This window comes from Capra hircus, chromosome 3 (assembly GCF_001704415.2).
Source record: "Capra hircus breed San Clemente chromosome 3, ASM170441v1, whole genome shotgun sequence".
Classification (NCBI taxonomy): Eukaryota; Metazoa; Chordata; class Mammalia; order Artiodactyla; family Bovidae; genus Capra; species Capra hircus.
The window spans coordinates 27,999,221-28,013,433 of record NC_030810.1 but is presented as its reverse complement, the minus strand read 5'-3'; the positions used below and the strand labels follow the sequence as shown (position 1 = coordinate 28,013,433).

The following is a 14,213-nucleotide window of genomic DNA, read 5'->3' as shown; positions in this document are numbered from 1 at the left end:
GGCAAAACAGCTTGACTTTGAGCTGCTGTTGAAAACCTAGTCTTCAGAAGCAGAGGTTGGACTGAGCAGACAAATCTTTCAGAGCTGTCCAATATAAATATAATGTGAGATATACATGTAATTTTCTGGTAGCTACATTTTAAAACATTAAAAAAACACACACATTAAAAAATAACATTAACTCAATACATCAAAAAAATCATTATTTCAATACATAATCTACAAAAAGTATCAAGATATTTATATTCTCTTTTCCATGCAAAGGTTGAGTCTTCTAGTTGGAGGTGGCCTTGGGTAAGTCAGAGATACTACTTTCTCCCCATTCTCCATTGCCTCACCCCCTTTCCTCTTCCTTGACATCACATTATGCATGCTAACCATCGGCCAGACACTGGACACTATGCTGGATATTCATTATCTCATTAATCCTGCAAGAATCAGAGATCTTACTTGATAGTTAGAGTAAATGAAATAACTAAGTGATGTTAGTATAGTGCAGTGATTAAGATATGGACTTGGAGGCCATTCATACATGTTTCGGAGAAGGCAGTGGCACCCCACTCCAGTACTCTTGTCTGGTAAATCCCATGGACGGAGGAGCCTGGTGGGCTGCAGTCCATGGGGTCGCTAAGAGCTGGACACGACGGAGCGACTTCACTTTCACTTTTCACTTTCATGCATTGGAGAAGGAAATGGCAACCCACTCCAGTGTTCTTGCCTGGAGAATCCCGGGGACGGGGGAGTCTGGTGGGCTGCCGTCTGTGGGGTCGCACAGAGTCGGACAAGACTGAAGTGACAGCAGCAGCAGCAGCGGCATACATGTTTCTGACACTTCCTGTATGTATACCTTGCGTAAGAAATTTCTTAATTTCTCTAAGCTTCAGTTTGTCATTTGTCAAATGAAGAAAATAAAAGTCCCTCCCTTAAAAATGTTGTTGTGTGGTTTAAATGAGACCACATTTTGCATTGCCTGCAAAGTTTTAGGTATTCGTTAAATCTTTTTTTCTTGGTCCTTTTCATTCCTTTTTTTTTTTTAATGCTTTTTAAGATGTAAATTATTTTTTAAATTTATTTTTAAATGGAGGATAATTGGTTTACAGTGTTTTGTTGGTTTCTCCCTTATAACGATGTGAATCAGCCGTGAAAGTGAAAGTGAAGTCGCTCAGTCGTGTCCGACTCTTCGTGACCCCATGGACTGTAGCCTACCAGGCTCCTCTGTCCATGGGATTTTCCAGGCAATAGTACTGGAGTGGATTGCCATTTCCTTCTCCAGTGAATCAGCCATAAGTATACATAAATCCCCTTCCTTGTGAGCCTCCCTCCCACCCCTCCCCCATCCCACCCCGCTAGGTCATCACAGAGCACGAGGCTGAGCTCCCTATATTATACATCAGCTTCCCACTAGCTCTCTGTTTTACACAGGGTAATGTATATATTTTAATGCTACTCTCTCAATGCTTCCCTTCCTCTCCTTCTCCCACTGTGTGCACAAGTTCATTCTCCACATCTGTGTCTCTATTCCTATACTGCAAATAGGTTCATCAATACCATTTTTCTAGATTCCATATATGTGCGTTTTTATTTGATATTTTTTCTTTCTGACTTACTTCATCATTAAATCTTAATATCACTAAATGGGAAAAACATGGGACACTTTGGAATTTACAGCGATTACACAAATATTATTACTACTGCTACTACTGCTGAGGTGCCAAGAAGTTAAAAGACAGCCAAGGTAACACAGCTAATAGGTAGTGATCAGGTTCTCAACCCAATTTGCCTATCTCTGGAGCAGTATTTCTTGCCATCTGTTCACAGTTATAATATGGGCTAAATTTGTACTGATGCTGTACATAAAATGAAACGGTCCTTTGGAAGATAAATTCCTGATATTTGCTAGCCATTCTCACAGAAATAGAATACAGGGGGAAATTCTGGGTGTGTTTTTGTTTTTTGGATAAACAGGAATTACTGTTCTAAGAAACTAGACAGGGAACATACACAAAGGAAGATTAAGTCTTTCTTTGCTTTGTTCTTCTTTTCTCTTTTTAAAAATTGAAGTATAGTTGATTTACAATGTCATATTAGTGTGTCCTTTGTTTCTTTTTACTCTGATTTTACTAGGAAACCATGCATCTGTTGGCATTAATTCATGCATTTTGTGTTAAACCAAATTTGCATTTTAACAAAGGACAGAGATATTAAAACTACTAGCCCCTTTAAATGCTGTATTTATAGGGACATGTCATCTTTTAAGACAAAAGGTTTCCCAAAATTTATGGAAATTTGATAGGACTATCAAAACTACATGTAATCAGTTATATATACCATGAAAATTTCTCTGCGTGTAAAAATACTTTTCCCCATCAAATTAGCAAGTAAAAACAAAACAAATATTAGTACTATTGGGTCTAACTCAGCTACCAATGCCCCTGTGAGCATGCCCTCTTTGCTCAGATGTTGTACTTCTCACCTGCTCCATAGAATTGTTTGTTGTGGTCTTTATCTACACAACCTCTTCAACTGCTGTTTGACTTCGTCTCTTTTCTCTTGCTCCTTTGTCTTCCATTGCTGCTGCTTTGTGCCTCATCTGTTTAAGCGTCCTAGGAGATATGAATCAGCCGGGGACCCAGGGTTAGGAGGAACAGCCCTGTCCAGCACAGTACTAGTCCAGGGCCATGACTGGCCTCCAGTGTGTGCCCCAGCTGGAACAACTTTCCCAAAGAAAAGCTCACTCAATTCTACTTCAATCTTGCAATACCTATATGAGTCCTAGTTACTTATTGTTCTACTTTCTGAAGAAAAACTGAGGACTGGGACTAGATGTCTAGATATGTCAGTTCTAGTTTGTGCTTTGCACAAACCAAAAACAAGAAAAGGATGAAGATTTGTTATGAACAATTTTCATCCAAACATATAGGGATTATTACCTCCTACAACACTTTCTTTAAACATGGTTAGACTTACTTGGTTTAATGAGTTTGGAGATTATTGCTTTTCCCCCTTTAACTCGCCAGATAAATCAGAAATATTTATTTTAAGAGACAGTTTAAAGAACTTCGTAATTCCCAATCTGTCGGAGTTTTACAAATAAATCTCAGTTAAATGCCTGTCATTGTTTCCAATCTGGTCAAGCAAAAAAGGGGGAAAAGTATACAGTTCATCAGAATAATTAGTTGATTGGGGTTAAATAATCGTAAGAATAAACATTTGACCCCCTGGCATGTCACAAACCTCCTGGAGTGAAAAGGATTATAAATTAAATGTACAATATTTAAAATGGTCCAGATACACTCTGAACATTATTGCAGGCATGTGGGACACATTTAGATAAGTTAAAACCAAGTGTGGATTCAGAGCTTGGCCGTCTTTGATCAGGGGTTTACTAAAACTTCCTTGCTTTGGTATGAGGATGGAGGGATGCAGAGAAGCGGGTAGAAAGAGACGAATAGTGGCAACAGTGCCCCCTACTGTCCAATGGTCAACCCCTTCCTTGAATCAGGGATTTTTAGAGACATGGTACCCCAGGGGATAATGAAACCTTAACTATATGGAAGTCAGGAAGGAAAGACCTAACATTCATTGAGGGCCTATAACATTGCAAGCGCTGTGTTATCATTTAATTTAATAAGAATATGAAGTTCATTACACATTCAGAAAAGAAGAGAATGAAGTTTATAGATACAGAAACTAAGGTTCAAGAAAGATAACTTTTACAAGATTTATAGCTGAAAGTACAATGAGCCAGGATTTGGGCCCAGGGCTGCCTGGCTCCAAGGCCAATGATTCTTATACTGGAGCACACTGGCAGTGGCTGGAAGCCACAGGCACAACTTAGACTTCTCTAAGTACATTGACCAACTGTCCTGATTAGCCTGGGACTGAGAGGGTTTTGGGGACACTGGGCTTTGAGTGCTGCAACCAGGAAAGTCTGGGACAAACTGGGGTGAATTGGTAGCCTTAGCTAGAGTTCAACTGAATAAGGCCCTAGGCTGGAAGAATCAATTTGGAAGAGGAGAAAGGCTGCCCAGTTTTCTGTTCCTCTCCGTGGCCCAACCTGCTGAGCCACAGGAGAGCAGTCTCTGTCCTACTTGTTTTATGGCCTCACACATCCTGGGGCATTGTCAAAGGAGTTCACATTTCTGCCACTCAGGATTTCTTCAGTTCCTGTCCTAAACCATCTAAGTCAGTTGGAATTCATTATAGTTAAATGAATAAATCATCCACTCAAGTGGAGGGGAAAGAGCAGAGTCCATGACCTCACAGAAACATGGATTCTGAGAGGATCAAGGAGAGCCAGAAAACCAAGGGGGAGTAACAGAATTGACATTCAAGGGATGCTCATTAATTCACAGGGCGCTGGGCTAGTTGTTTTGTGTGCATTATCTCTTATAATTATTCTAAAAGGTTATAATTAGTCCTAATTATAGATGTTTAAAATAAATAAAGAAGTGGAGCTCAGAAAAGGGCTAAATAACTTGTCTAAGTTCAGATATCTAGAAAAAAAGTTTAACTCAGAATTTATTTCTGCCCAAAGCATGTGACTTTCCCCCCTTATACATGTCTTACGCATAGTAGTGCTTAATAAAGTACTTCCCTGGTGGCTCAGACGGTAAAGCATCTGTCTACAATGCGGGAGACCTGGGTTTGATCCCTGGGTTGGGGAGATCTGCTGGAGAAGGAAACGGCAATCCACTCCAGTACTATTGCCTGGAAAATCCCATGGACAGAGAAGCCTGGAAGGGGTTGCAGAGTCCCCGCATGTCCATGGGGTTGCAACAAGTCGGACACAACTGAGCGACTTCACTTACTTATTTCAGTTCAGTTCAGTTGAGTCACTCAGTCGTGTCCAACTCTTTGCGACCCCATGAATCGCAGCATGCCAGGCCTCCCTTCCATCACCAACTCCCGGAGTTCACTCAGACTCACGTCCATCGAGTCAGTGATGCCATCCAGCCATCTCATCCTCTGTCGTCCCCTTCTCCTCCTGCCCCCAATCCCTCCCAGCATCAGAGTCTTTCCCAATGAGTCAACTCTTCGCATGAGGTGGCCAAAGTACTGGAATTTCAGCTTTAGCATCATTCCTTCCAAAGAAATCCCAGGGCTGATCTCCTTCAGAATGGACTGGCTGGATCTCCTTGCAGTCCAAGGGACTCTCGGGAGTCTTCTCCAACACCACAGTTCAAAGCATCAGTTCTTCGGCAGTCAGCCTTCCTCACAGTCCAACTCTCACATCCATACATGACCACTGGAAAAACCATAGTCTTGACTAGACGGACCTTAGTCGGCAAAGTAATGTCTCTGCTTTTGAATACACTATCTAGGTTGGTCATAACTTTCCTTCCAAGGAGTAAGCGTCTTTTAATTTCATGGCTGCAGTCACCATCTGCAGTGATTTTGGAGCCCAAAAAAATAAAGTCTGACACTGTTTCCACTGTTTCCCCATCTATTTCCCATGAAGTGATGGGACCAGATGCCATGATCTTCGTTTTCTGAATGTTGAGCTTGAAGCCAACTTTTTCACTCTCCTCTTTCACTTTCATCAAGAGGCTTTTTAGTTCCTCTTCACTTTCTGCCATAAGGGTGGTATCATCTGCATATCCGAGGTTATTGATATTTCTCCTGGCAATCTTGATTCCAGCTTGTGTTTCTTCCAGTCCAGCGTTTCTCATGATGTACTCTGCATATAAGTTAAACAAGCAGGGTGACAATATACAGCCTTGATGTACTCCTTTTCCTATTTGGAACCAGTCTGTTGTTCCATGTCCAGTTCTAACTGTTGCTTCCTGACCTGCATATAGGTTTCTCAAGAGGCAGGTCAGGTGGTCTGGTATTCCCATCTCTTTCAGAATTTTCCACAGTTTATTGTGACCCACACAGTCAAAGGCTTTGGCAGAGTCAATAAAGCAGAAGGACTTCATTCAATTGCCTTTCCCATTCAGTTTCTAAGAACTTAAATTTGTTAATTTCAGTGTCTTTCATGTGCTTTTTTTTAAAAAAATGACATACCCAAAACTATATTCTCTAAATGTTTATGATGGATATAGAGATTCATGATGGGAGATGAAGTTACCTGCTTAAGTTCACCATATGTGTTAAAGCTAAGAAAATGATTCAAGCAGCTACTCCAGTTTACTCTCACTGATAATCGAGTTGGCCAACACCCACGGAGACTGGATAGGACACTGAACCATGACCTGATACCTAAACAAGGGAAGCAGTGTTCTTACAGTCTTGTCTGAAGTATTTCCTATAGTTTTTAAAAATGGCAATTCATCAGTCCAGATTAAATACAAATGAATATCTGGCAAACTACTTAAAACAGTAATTACTAGAAAACACAAAGAAGGTGGGTTAATAAAGGAAAGGTTTCTGGCATACATTCTTTGCCCCTGATTCTGAAAAAATGACATGAAGTGAAAGAGGAAAGTGGAAAGACATACATAAAGACATGGACACAGGGGTAAGGACATCATGCTCAGATATATATTTGTGTAACTGGAGTAGAGAAACCATCAATGGACCAAAGTATTTATGGCCAAAAATCAAATACCCTATATGCAAGTTAAAATATCATTAGAAATGTCATGAGTGAGCAAATATGATGTAGAATTCAAAGGATGTTTGCCACATACCTGAACAGAGTTCTGTAGCAAAGAGAAATAAGCTGTCGACTTTTGAGTAGACTACAGTGTCTGCCCTGGTGACTCAGATGGTAAAGAATCTGCCTGCAATGCAGGAAACGTGGGTTCAGTCCCTGGGTTGGGAAGATCCCCTGGAGAAGGGAACGGCTCCACTCCAATATTCTTGCCTGGAGAATTCCATGGGCAAAGGAGCCTGGCATGCTACAGTCCACGGGGTCGCAAAGAGTTGGAAATGACTGAGCAACTTCACTTTCACTTTCTTCACACTGTCTGCCACTTACATCTGTAAAATAGGAAGAATATCTTGTACCGTCATTGTAAGGATTAGAGATATTTAAATCACTTGGCAAAGAGCTGGTATTCAAGAAGTGTTTCCTGTTTTATCTGGGCACTCTGTGACTCTGTTTTAGAGCTTATGAAAATTCTGTTTGGGGACAATGTGGGTCATTGCTCTGCTTTGGTATATTGATTCAAAATGTGCCCTGACACGTAATAGAACCTATGTAAAAATCTACATAGGTTCTATTCAATTTGCATTCATTCAATCTGGATGAATGAATACATTTTAACTTTTTTAAAGTATAGCAAATAAGAGAACATAAAAGTCTAAATCTGGCACTGTGGAAACACCTACTGTTCAACTCAAGTTAGCAGGGAGAACACAGCAAAAGTGTAATAATGATTCCAAGACAGAAATGTTGGCTTGGATTACAAAAGTACCAAGGAGATCAACTTCATAGTGGTTGTATGCTCTATAATGTCAAAATATTTTTACAGTCTACTTCCAGTTGTTTCTGACTTTATGGCTTAGTTATTGAACTGAGAATTGTCTAAGAAAATTCTGGCCCTGAGGATTTCTAGATTGGTTTCTTCAACTTGTACATTTTCTTTCACAGTATTTTAATGGTAAAGAAAAAGTATCACATACAAATGAGATAAATTGATTTAACCTCAGCTTTCATAAAATAACTGGTGACCTGTGTTGCTGCTGCTGCTGCTGCTGCTAAGATGCTTCAGTCATGTCCGACTCTGTGTGACCCCATAGATGGCAGCCCACCAGGCTCCCCCATCCCTGGGATTCTCCAGGCAAGAGTATTGGAGTGAAGTGCCATTGCCTTCTCCAGGTGACCTGTGTTACATGTTAGCAAAACACACATGTTGTACCTTTAGGAAATGGAGGCCTAATTAAATGGTAGCTGCTATTATTACTCTGGTCCTCTTTACCCCTTGTTTCCTCTAAACTTTGTTATAGAGTCCAGCATTTCCCAAGATTGGCTCCATGGTAGACTACGTCTGTGCAATGTGAATAGGAGTCATATAAAAAAGGGGTTCTAAGATTCAGTAAGATTAACACTAAGTTAACGAAGCACAGTTCATACTATGGAACTTCTCTTTAATAAGGAAATCTCCAGGAGGAGGCTCTAGTGTTCCTTAACCTTTTATTCATTACTGGCCTTTCTTCCCCATGATCCTTTTTAGACTGTTTTCCTCTAATGGCTTTTTTCTATCTCCCTGATCCTCCCTGAGCTCCTCTCCCAACCTGGAAATTAAATAACAAGGAATATAATTTTGTTGTGTAGAGTTGAGTTTGGGAAGGTCACAAACCACTGTACTAAGATTTTTTGGCCTCTGAGATCCAATTTTCACCTCCTGGGGGATGATATTACCTCAGTTGAGAATGAATACTCTAGTATGAAATGTCCCTCAAACTTGTTGGACCACTGACCTTTTTCAAGTGGACCAATATTCCCAGGAACATAATTTAGGAAGCCCTGATTTCATCATCATGGGATATTTTAATGCTTCACTGTTCTCTATGATTTGAGGAGAGACTCCTCTCTGAAATTCCTGGTGTTAAAAGATACATTAAGGCATGTTAAATATTTTAAGAGTTTATTTGAGCAAAAATGGATTCTAATCAGCATCATTTGGCAACACCAAACAGGAAGTAGTTAGAAGTGTTCCAATGACAGTAGGAACAGTAGCTAGGGGAAAGAATTCTATAGAGATTCTGAAGCAAAGCAAGAAAATTATTTGATTGGTTATAACTTAAGCATTTGCTTTATTTGGTAAGTCAAAACCAATCACAAATAGCCTAGTTGGTTGGTTTCATTATACAAGTTGCCAAGGCATTAAAGCCCTCTCAGTCCAATGTGTGCATGCATGCTAAGTTGCTTCAGTCACGTCTGACTCTTTGTGATCCTATGGACTGTAGCCTGCCAGACTCCTCTGTCCATGGGATTCTCCAGGCAAGTAATCTGGAGTGGGTTGCCATTCCCTTCTCCAGGGGATCTTCCAGACCCAGGGACAGAACCCACATCTCTATGTCTGTCTCCTGCATTGGCTGGTGGGTTCTTTACCACTAGCGCCACCTGGGAAGCCCCTCAGTCTAATAGCCTTGTTTAATTAACATTGGTATAAGATTACAATAAGGAACTGAGTTCAATAAGACTTCTTGATTGAGAAGTCTTGTATTTGTCTTTCTCTAGTTTGTGGTTAGAATTTTATACCAGGCAATTTTTTAAAATTATGGTATATAACATGTAACAAAGTCTGAGCCTGGTGGGTGACAGTTCATGGGGTCGTAAAGAGTCAGACATGACTTAGCAACTGAGCACATAACATGTAAAGTATATAATGAACATTAATTACCAGTATGCAACTTGATGGATTTCCAGAGTTCTATACACATTCATTCAGTTTAGGATATAAGTATTGAATTCTAATCAAAGAGCCTAAAAAAAATCTTGACCTTCCATCATCCACATTTTGTGTTTTTCAAACTTTAGTAAAGTTTAATGAAGAATTTACCCAAGGGAGCTTATTAAAACTGCATAGTCCTTCCCTCAGATTCTCATTCAGAGGATCTAGGGTGTGATCAGGGATTTTAAATACAGCTCTCCAGGTGATTCTGATGCAGGTGGTCTATGGATCACACCTCTGAGAAATACTGGCCTCCTTGTAGTATAAAAGTCAAAGTTCTGAACAGGTATTTAGGCTTTCCTTAATTTGACCCAATTCTATTTTTCAGACTGAACCCTTGCTGGTTTCTACCATGCCAAATTACTCACCTCTCCTCAATAGGTCATGCACTCCTGTTTCCCTTAACCTGGAATTACCTTTCATTCTTTACATAACTGACTCCTACTCATCCTTCAAGACCTCTGAGAAGTCTTCTTAAATTCATCAGGCAGAATTAGTTGCCCCTCATTGTTCATCCAGAACTTTATTCAAACTCCTGTTATAATACTTATCACACAATACTGATTTTTTAATCTCCTCATTTAGATGTCAGCAAGAATATTTCTTCCCCGGTGGCTCAGATGGCAAAGATCTGTCTGCAGTGCAAGAGGCCTAGTTTGATCCCTGGGTGGGGAAGATTCCCTGGAGAAGGGAATGGCTACCCACTCCAGTATTCTTGCCTGGAGAATTGAATGGACAGAGGAGCCTGGCAGGCTACAATCCATGGGGGTCACAAACAGTCAGACATGACTGTGTGACTAATACTTCACACTTGAAGAATATGCCTGACTCTTTGCTAAATCCCTAACCCTGCATAGGGCCCAGCACACAGTGAGTGAATGTATGAATATATGCTACTTTTTTACAAGTAGAATCATTTAGTTCTCATTTTCCAGGCCAATGAGACTACAAGCTCCCTTAAAAGGAAAGATGATTTTTGACTTTCCTAATCTCCAAAATCATGGCAGGGATTCAGTAGTCAACGAAACAACATTGAATGAATGAAAATAATCAGCATCTCTCTCTCAATCTAGGGAGAACCTCCATCCTTCCTAAGACCCCACAATAACTCTTGGAGGGAAAGGAGTGGAGTGTGGGTTTGGGGGAGATGTATCCTCCCAGTCTGCACTGTAAGAATGTTAGGTAAGGCTGGAAGCTCAGGGACTGGTCCTCTAATGTCAGGTTCCTGGTTCTCTCTGTGCATTCCCTCCATAGAACATTCTGTGGCCATGGAGATGACCATTACCATAAGCGGGCTGTTTAAGTGAGGACTCCAGAAAGGCCTTTTGGGAAGGCAACTCTTCCTGAAAGAGTGCATGGCGACTCTTCACCCTGTCACTCATCTCCTCATCTACTTACTTGCCTATTCATGTGTTTACTCATGCTTGTACTTGTTGATTTATTTTTTTAGCATCTTTGTAGAAGACTAAGCTGCTGAGCTGGACAGAAGCCACTTGACGCACTAGGCATGGAAAGCCTTACCACGGAAGGTGAGACCTAGGGACCACTGAGGAGGAAGCTGAGGAGGGTTGAGGGGCGGGGTTCCTGTCGTTACCAGAAGCCTATTTGCCCAAAAGCTTGAGGGCGGGCTGAAGGGCGGTCCTGGAGGTGAGGGGTGAGGCGATGCCCCTACTTAAAGTTTCAGGAGCCAGTTGAGATCCAAAGGCAGCCAAGCCGGTAGCGGGTGTGCAGGCGTCGGTAGAGAGCAGTCGAAGACCTTTGGGCTCTGGCGCGACCTGTCCCTCGCTCAGACCAGACCGTTGGGTTAGCAAGCTCACGTTGGTGGGTGGGGGAGGGGGGAGTTCAGCCGCATGCGCAGTGCCCTGGGGCCCTTGAGGGAGGAAAGAGCTCAGGCTGAGGGAAGCGTGTGCCTAGACCCAGCGCGGCCATGTGTGATGCCGGCGGTTACCGAGCCCTGCGGGGGAGAAGCACAGGCCAACTCAAGGGCAGGCCCTGGGCAGCAGCCTTGGAGGAGTCCAGCTACGAGTACGGCTCCACGAAGTACCTACTGCTTTGCGGCCTGGGTGGGATGCTGAGTTGCGGGCTGACGCACACAGCCATCGTGCCTCTGGACCTGGTCAAGTGTCGCATGCAGGTGGACCCCAGCAAGTACAAGGGCATCCTGAGCGGCTTTGGCGTGACACTGCGGGATGACGGGCTGCGCGGCCTGGCCCGAGGCTGGGCCCCGACCTTTCTAGGCTACTCCATGCAGGGCCTCTTCAAGTTTGGCCTCTACGAGGTCTTCAAAATCCGCTACGCGGAGCTCCTGAGCCAGGAGAAGGCCTACGAATGGAGAACCGGGCTGTACCTGGCCGCCTCAGCCAGCGCCGAGTTCTTCGCCGACGTGGCCCTGGCCCCGATGGAAGCGGTGAAGGTTCGCATGCAGACGCAGCAGGGCTATGCCCGCACGCTCCGGGCCGCGGCCCCCAAGATGTACAGCGAGGAGGGCCTGTGGGCCTTCTACAAAGGCGTGGCGCCGCTCTGGATGCGCCAGATCCCCTACACCATGATGAAGTTCGCCTGCTTCGAGCGCACGGTCGAGGCGCTCTACAAGTACGTGGTGCCCAAGCCGCAGAGCCATTGCACCAAAAGTGAGCAGCTGGCCGTGACCTTTGTGGCTGGCTACATCGCTGGCGTCTTCTGCGCCGTGGTGTCCCACCCTGCGGATTCTGTCGTGTCCGTTTTGAACAAGGAGAAAGGCAGCACGGCCTTCGACGTTCTCCGCAGGCTGGGGTTCAAGGGCGTGTGGAAAGGCCTGTTCGCCCGGATCATCATGATTGGCACCCTGACTGCCCTGCAGTGGTTCATCTACGACTCGGTCAAGGTCTATTTCAAATTGCCTCGCCCTCCAGTCCCTCAAGCGCCCAAATCCCGAAAGTAGGCACGGATTGGAAGACTCCTGTGGCCACCGTTGGCCAGTATTTCGATTCCGTGGGGGGAATGTTCAAATATTAGTCTGTAGGATGTTAACGTTTGTGGAGAGGTGACAACGTGCAGACCTAGTTTTCTTTTAAGTGATCCATTCCTGCTTTTTGGCAATCCAAGAGAATTGCAACCGTTTCATTTGGGAGTTTGGACCATTGTCTTTGGGGAGTCTGCGTGGTTGCTTTAACTCAATAGCTTTTCAGCAATTATAAGGGGAAAAAATTCTTAACAGGAAGTAATGTTAGGTGATTTAGTGCCTCTAGGTTGTATCTCCTTTGATTCACCATTCAGTGGAGATTATCCAGGCATCACTACAAAAGAGCCTACTGATAAGGTTTCAAGGTCAGCCCAACTATATGGGACAGAGAACAAAGTAAAATTCTGCTACATGGTGCTCATCTCAATAGAAATCGTGCGCTTCTTGAATAGATGAAGGATTCGTTCCATATTTCTTGTTCATGTCCATTGCAGATAAAAATTGTTGAAAGTTAAGTTGTGACTTACATTTCCTGATAGCTTAGAATGCATTCACTCTTTTCAAAGAGCGTGACATGAGATCTGCATTTTCTCTTCCTGATGTTGCTGATTAGAACATAGCTCGCTCCAGGAAGTGCTACAATTGGATCAATGTGGAAAGCCAAGACAAGATGAAGGGCAGGCTCGGAATAAATATGTAAAGAAAAGTCTCTGTTCTCTAAAGATTTCTTTTGTACAGTTCAGCTTTCAGCAGCTTTACATCCAAAGAAGGTCATACCACCCTGACATTTAAACACATACACACATGAAACCTTCAAATTCCAACAATTTTTGGTTGAATATTAGTGGTTTTGGCGACTTTAAAAGGAAAAATCTCATTTTTAATGTAACAAATGTCATTCATTTAACTTGGTATGTCATTCATTTACCTTGGTAGATATTTCATTGATCTTTGCAATGGTTGAGGTTCATAAAATTTATTGAAGTTATAAAGCTCATTTTCAGTTTTTGGTAGCCTTCACATCTCTGATTGTGGAAACTATAAGTGAAATTCTGTGAATTAGAGATGCTTATAGAATGTGAATAAGAAACTCCACTATAATATTTAATGTGATTAACCAAATGTTGCACAATTGCCCTAACACCTTGTATTAAAAAACACAAACTTAAACATATGTTAATGTTTTAACTATGTAATGGTAAACTGCTTAGTGGTTAACTGAAGTTAAAAAGTGCCTAAATACATTTGAACTGTCTTGATTGGATAATAAAGAACTTGGAAGAAAAAAATCAGAACTTGTGAATGAGATGCAATGGAATTTATATTTAAAAAATCAGAACTTGTGAATGAGATGCAGTGAAATTTAGTGTTTCTATTTTGTTAGGGAGGATGCAGAGGAAGGATCATAATGTATTTTAAAGACTCTTTGACTTCCTAGGAAGTTAGTTTCCGGGTTTGTGGAAAAGAAAAGTTCTCAAGGAAGGGAAATAATAAATTTTGAGGAACCAAATTGTGCAGGTTCATTTCTGCAAAATTTTAAAACAAATATATTTTTGGTTTGGGCTTCTCAGGTTGCCCAGTGGTAAAGAATCAGCCTGCTCATACTGCAGGAGATGCAGGTTCAATCCCTGGGTCAGGAAGATCCCCTGAAGAAGGAAATGGCAACCCACTCCAGTATTCTTGTCTGGAAAATCCCATGGACAGAGAAGCCTGGTGGACTACAGTCCATAGGGTCACAAAGAGTTGCATAGAAACAGCATATTTTTGGCTAGTGTTGCAAAATGCTTATGGGAAGTTTCTTTGGTCAAGCGTTTTTTAAGTAAATTGCCGTGACTTTCCTGGTGGTCCAGTGGCTACGACAGCACTTCCAATGCAGGGGGCAGGGTTTAGATCCCTGGTCAGGGAACTGGATCCCACATACCACA

At 42.4% G+C, this 14,213-nt stretch overlaps 1 pseudogene across 1 annotated transcript; it reads left to right on the top strand.

Moving 5' to 3' along the window:
• LOC102180004 lies at window positions 11,223-13,580 on the top strand (annotated as a pseudogene). The gene has a single exon (XR_001917903.1). The product of XR_001917903.1 is annotated as a phosphate carrier protein, mitochondrial pseudogene (transcript).